This window comes from Carya illinoinensis, chromosome 15 (genome assembly GCF_018687715.1).
Source record: "Carya illinoinensis cultivar Pawnee chromosome 15, C.illinoinensisPawnee_v1, whole genome shotgun sequence".
Lineage (NCBI taxonomy): Eukaryota > Viridiplantae > Streptophyta > Magnoliopsida > Fagales > Juglandaceae > Carya > Carya illinoinensis.
This window is the reverse complement of record NC_056766.1, coordinates 15,414,293-15,421,392: the sequence shown is the minus strand read 5'-3', so window position 1 is coordinate 15,421,392 and position 7,100 is coordinate 15,414,293.

Genomic DNA, 7,100 nt, shown 5'->3' with positions numbered 1-7,100 from the left:
TATTCTTTGAATTTGGTTCTGCGTGTGACCTACAACATGTTTGGAATGGTCAGTCATGATTATTTGATCAATATCTCATTTGTGTCAAGTGGTTTGATGGTTGACTCCACCTACTGAGATTTCTTTCTCTCACACTTTTATTTGGGTTCAAGTGTATAACTTACCTTTATGGCTGTATGAATTCAGAAATTGGTTCCAAACTTGATGCATGTGTTGGTAAAGTATTCCATGTTGTAGTGGATAACCAAGGCAAGAGGTAGACCAATTTATGAGAATCATTGTTAAATCTAACTTAATAAAGGCTTGCTCAGGAGGAAAATGATGTATTTGAATAGTAAGCATATCTTTTGTCTTGTTCAAATATGAAAGGTTTTCCAAACTCTGTTTTTCTTGGGGCATGATTACACATTCTAGATTAAGTTTTCCATAGAAGAATGTTGCTATTATATATAGATTCTCTACTCTGCAATAATATGACTCCTAGCTTAAGGCTTCAGGGCCTTTTCATCATGCTGGTATTGGAAGATTTGTAATATTAAATCGACTTCTTCTTCACAAGCTTTCTGCTATAAGTAGTTATTGGGTTCAGACAGAGATGATGTTAGTTCCAATAGTTGTAGCACGAAAAGTGGACAATGCTCGATTGCTAATCAATCATTGTATGAGAAAAACAAGGCTTCCTTGTGGGCTATTCCTAACCAACCACTAGATATTTCCCCAATAGTTTCTTTATTGAAGTGGAAAAGTAGATTAGGGGGTGAGGGTGGGTCTTCTGCTAGTGTATCTACTAAATCTAGTGCTCTTAGGGAGAGAAAGAAGTATGTTGGTACTTCTCTAGACTATAAGGAGGTAACAAAAACATTAAGGGGGACACGTCCACTTGGTCAAACCATTGATTTATTGGTTGAGACTGTTAATCAACCCCTTAAGGAAGCGCGATGCTTCTAAATTGGAACTGTCGGGGATTTGATAACTCTCGAATAGACAGATTGAAAGTGCATTTGGGTTTTCTTTATCTATTCACTATTGATGGTATTGGTCGAGGTAGGGGATTAACATTGTTGTGGGCAGAGAATGTAAACCTTAATATTCACAAAGATGATGGTGATAAATTCCAATGGATGCTCACTTATTTTTATGGGCCATCTTGATGTGGCAAAGACACAGGAAGGCTACAATATATTGAGTTATCTTTCCAACTTGAACCCTTTGAGATGGATTCGTTTAGAGGATTTAATGAACTCCTCTTCCACAATGAAAAAGTTGGTGGAGCTAAAAAATGTGAGGAGGCAAATGCGTTCTTTTAGAATAATGTTATGTCACTACCAACTTAGTGATTTGGGATTTTCTAAAGGAAAGTCTATATGGTCTAATAATAGAAAGGATCGTACTTTCACAAAGAAGAGGTTGGATTGAGCAGTGGAAACTAAGTTCTAGTGTGACAAGTTTGGTGATGGAGATATTCAGGTTTTGGCCTCATCATCTTCTGACCATTATCCTCTTTTAATTAATATTTCTTCTACCAACATCCAGAGAAGGAAGTCTTAGAGATCATGTGGATTTGAAGCTTCTTGGTCTACCTATGAGGATTGTGGGGATGTGATTAAGCAAGCATGATCTCAGTCTTCTAATTCCTTTGGGAGTTTATCTACTCTTACAAATAAATTGAGATGTTCTATGTAAAATCTAAAATTCTAGAGTAAAAGTAAAGACCATGTCAATGATGCTTCTTTACAGGCCAAGGTTAAAAGGCTTGAAATATTGCAGTAAAATTTGATAGATGATTTAGTTGAAGAAGTTCTTGTACTTCGACAAGAAATTAATTGCCTGTAGGAAAGGATGCACATGAAATGGAAGCAATGAGAAAAAGTAAATTGGCTTTAGCATGAGGATAAAAACACCAAGTATTATGATCACTGGCAAGTCAAGCGAAGAGAAAGAACAAGATGCTGCTGGCTATGGATGATCAAGGATATGTCTTTACAAACTCAAAGGGCATTGGCAAGGCCTTCATAGAATATTATCAATGGTTATTTACTACCTCTTCTCCTTCTAACATTGAGACATGTATTACTACTCTTATAGAGAAAATCACTCTAGCTATGAATACTGAACTTTTAAAACCTTTCATAAGGGATGAAATTGAAATGACTCTATATCAAATAGGTTCTTTCAAGGCACTTGGTTATGATGGATATGGTGCTTGTTTTTATCAGGATCATTAGTCTATTGTTGGAGAAGATGTATGTCAAGTTGTGTTATCTTTTCTAAATGTTGAAGCTAATAGAGCTGACATTGATTACACTTAAATTGTGTTTATTCCTAAAGGTAATAACCCACATAATGTGTCTAGTATAGACATATAAGTCTATGTAATGTGATTTACAAACTTATGACTAAGGTGCTAATTTGAAGCTGCTTCTACATTCTGTTATTTCTTCAAACCAGTGTACCTTTGTGCCTAGTTGACTAATTACAGACAATATCATTGCTGCATATGAAACCCTTCATGCTATGCATACTCATCTACATGGGAGACAATGTTGTATGACTTTAAAATTGGATATGAGTAAGGCATATGATCGTATTGAATGACATTTTGTTTCTGCTATAATGTCCAAGTTAGGCTTTGCTAAAAGGTGGATTGATTTGATTATGCAACCTATTACTTCTTCCTCCTCCTCCTCTCTTTTGGTTAATGGTGCTCCCTATGACAGTTTTAAGCCACAAAACCCTTATCATCCTAATTATTTATCGTTTATGCTGAGATTTTAAGTTCTCAACTACCTGTGGCTCAACAACAAGGTCAGCTGATTGGAGTCCCATTAGCAAGAGGTGTGATAAAGATGAGCCATTTCTTTTTTGCTAATGATTGTCTTTTGTTTTGTCAAGTAAACATGCATGAATGAGGAAGTCTTAATTATCTCTTGGGAGTTTATGAATCTGCCTCGGGATAACTTCTCAATAGGGATAAAACTTCTCTATTTTTTAGCAGAAATACTATATTAACTTCCAAGTCTTATTTAATAGAGATTATAGGAATAAAATCCTCATCAAATATTGACAAATATTTGGGACTCTATCTTTGGTAGGAAGATGAAAGGTGACTACTTTTCATGGTATTGTGAATAGAGTTAGAAGTAAATTGAAGAATTGGAAAACCAAATTCCTTTACATGGCTGGGAAGGAGATTTTTATTAAACTTGTCTTGTAAACTATACTTACATACAACATGAGTGTCTTCTTATTACATAAATCTTTGTGTAAAGAGCTTAATTCTTTAATTTCCAATTTCTAGTAAGGCTATCAAGATAACAATTCTAGAGTTCATTGGAAAAGTTGGAGTACTTTGTGTATTGGGAAGCAATATGGTGGCCTTGGCTTTAGGGATTTAGAGTATTTTAATCTAGCACTCTTGGCTAAACAAGTATGGAGAATGTTGCACTCTCCTAATTCACTTTCAAGTAGGATTTGCAGGGCAAAATACTTTCTTAATTTAACTCTTACATTTGCTGTCTTGGTTCTAGACTTTCTTTTATTTGGAAAAGTATTTGGCAAACCGCTCATCTTCTTAAGGAGGGATTTATTTGGAGGGATGATGATGGTACAAAAATTCATGTTTGGAAGGATAAGTGGTCACCAAGAGCAAGCTCCCACAAAGTTCAATCCACTGTAAATATCTTATCTGAAAATGTTTTGGTTGCTGAACTTATTGATATATCTGAGAGTAAGTGGAGACAAAATCTCATGCAAAGTGTTTTTCATGAAGAAGATATTTCTCTATTTTGAATATTTTAGTGAATCCTATAGGGTCTTCAGATAAGCTTGTGTGGAGTGGCACTTCAAACGAACTTTTCACAGTCAAAAGTGCATACTACTTATGTATACAACTTCAAATGAGTAGTAGGGGGAATCTTCAAGAAAATGTGAGTGGTAACAGTTATGGAAGAAGATTTGGCATCTACCTACACCAACTATAGTTCAAGTTTTTCTGTGGCATGCTTGTGTGGATGCTCTTCCTACAAAATTGAATCTTTGTAAAAAAAATATTGTTGCTGAATCTTTATGTCCAATCTGTCTGCAAGATGATGAAACTCCTAGACATGATATTTGCTCCTATCCTTCTGCACAAGATGTTTGGTTCCATGGTGATGTGGTTTTATAAAAAGCCTCTATTACATCCACAACATTTGATGTCATTTGTTCACAGATAATGGAAATGTTATTTATACAAGAATTGATTTTGTTTTATATTCTTGTTAGATCCATCTAGCTAAGAAGAAATACTTTAATCTATGAAGGAATTTTTCTATATCTTGCTACTCTTTACAATAATGCTCTTAATGCATGTACTGAGTATAAAGTTGCTATAGAGTCTTCAAGGCATTCACCCCATTCTACACAATCTTGATTCAACTTTGGAAAGCACCTCCAGAATATTGGGTTAAAGCTAATTGGGATGTAGATGTAAATATCATCAATAAAAAAATTGGCATTGATGTTATTATAAGAGATAGTTCTAGTTTTGTCTTTGCCACCTTAATGAAACCTAAGACTGTTTATCCGGGCCGGTACCCACATTAAAAAACTCGGGTAAACCAGGTAACCTTTTTTTTTTTTTTCTTTTGGTTTGAATGTTTTGATGTTTTATTTTAATTGACCAACATTGAATATTGAAGCATTTATTTTCTGGATCCCGCATTTCTGGACTTTATTATGACAATATATAATAAATATTTAAGATTAACTTGTTAGGATCACGATTCATTACGAACAAAATTGTCTTTGCTGGGATGTTGGTAATCTTGTATAATATTAATGTTTTTGTCTCTACACGATCTTTCTCAACAATATATAATATAGGAATTAGGAGGAAAAAACAATTGAACGTGGTACGGGTACAATTCAATCGATATCAATAGATTAATGTTGCTATAATTATTAAGATGCATGTAAGGATCGAGCTAATGTAAGTTGGCCTTATCAAGGTATATTAATTCTACAAAAGTGGCTAGCTGCTCATTTCTAATGTAAGAAATTCCCAAGAATCATATTTTTGAGACATCTTGATTAATATGGGATCATCTAAATTTCACAAAGCAAAATACTTTAACTATAAAAAGATTCTACAAAATTGTGAATTGTTTTTAGTTAAATTGTGAATTCTAATGTTTAAAAAAAAAATCTAGATACAACTCGGGTACAACCTGGGTTCCAGTATGAATATACCCAAATTTCTAGATTAGAATCTAGATGAATAGTACTAATGAAACCTCTCACATCTTGCTTGGAACCATCTACAATTGAAGTAAGAGATCTAAGAGCTAGAAGCAATTCATTTTTGCAGAGATCTTGGTTTGCAACAGGTCATCTTTGAAGGAGATTCAGCTCATGTTGTTAATGCTATTTTAGTCAAGGAGGCATCTGTTATTAAAATTTGTTGTCTAACTACTGAACCAAAGTTTTTATTTTCTAATTTTGGGTAGAAAATTGTTGCCCAAATGACTAACACAAGATGGGGGGTGAATTAAGTTGTATTAAAAAAAATAACAATTATAAATCAAATATATAATATAAAATATAAACAAAATATGAAATAACAATAAATATAAAGAGTAAGGGTAAGAAAGAAGTAAACTCAGTATGTTAACGAGGTTCGGCTCCACTGCTTACGTTCTCGCCTCAAGCTACCCCTTGATGATTCCCAAATTCACTATTCAACCTCCTTCAGGTGGAGATAGAAACCTATTATATCTTTGAACAACACCGCTACAAAGGATCCGTGTAGAACACCCTTTACACATGCAATCACCTTACACGTGGTGATTCAACTATTCCCCGTGTAGAATACTTTCTACACACACGAGGGTTATACACACCATTTTTCTAATACAAGAGCTGATAGTGTGACGCCCCCAAATTCCGTTTGGGATCGGACGGACATTTGAAGCGTCGAGACGTGCAACACAAGGTTACCTGCCCCCGTTCATGACATTTAAGATGCAATGTTCCTAACATGCATATAACATTATGCAATATTCGCAGCGGATAATTTTTTTTTCTTTAGCAATACTATGCACCAAATTGAAAATATCCCAAATGCTTAAAACATACTTCATACATAAAGACTCATTGAATAGATCACAACACTAGTCCAAAATGGTTATGATAAAAAAAGTACTAAAGATGTAACTCCATTGTAAAAGTAGTAATTTACGTTAACTACTATATTAACATTGACGTCGCACCGTCGCTTAGTCAACTGCGTCTAGTTGATCAGCTCCTGATTCTCCTTCAGGTCCTGTAACAAGATCTACCATTCGGAGGGAATGGTAGTTAGGACTACCAAAGTGAGATTTGATTACAAATCTCAGTAAGTTAACAAAAAACTTCCACACAAGCTAATGATGCATGGATGATAGTAAAAGCATAAATGCATAATCAAATTCATAAGTAATTAAAGTATAACTTGGCGTACAATATAGCATAATTGACATAACTTAAATTGAAACATGAACTGAACTTGACTTGACATGAACTTGATCTGAAACTTGACTTAGCATGAACTTGCTTTGAAACTTGAATTAACATGAAAAATACATACTCCATAGTTGTTGTGGCCCCATGTATTCTACGTGTAAATACATGCTCCACAGTTGTTGTGGCCCCATGTATTCTACACAAACTTGACTTAATATGAAAAATACATACTCCACAGTTGTTGTGGCCCCATGTATTCTACGTGTAAATACATACTCTACAGTTGTTGTGGCCCCATGTATTCTACGGAAACTTATTCGTTAACTGCTTAAATACATACTCCACAGTTGTTGTGGCTCCATGTATTCTACGTGTCACAATTGCTGCGTCTCACGTAGTATATGCGCCACAATTACTGTGACCCCATACATAAGTAGTCAAGATGAAACGTGACTAGAATACGAAATGACTGAAACCCTGACGTAACATAACGTGACTTGAACATAACTTAAAATACATGACCAACTTGAGATAGAAATATTTCGTAACATGGCATAACATATAATAGACAACATATTTAACATGACATACTTGCAACAGTAAATATTACATGACTTGAC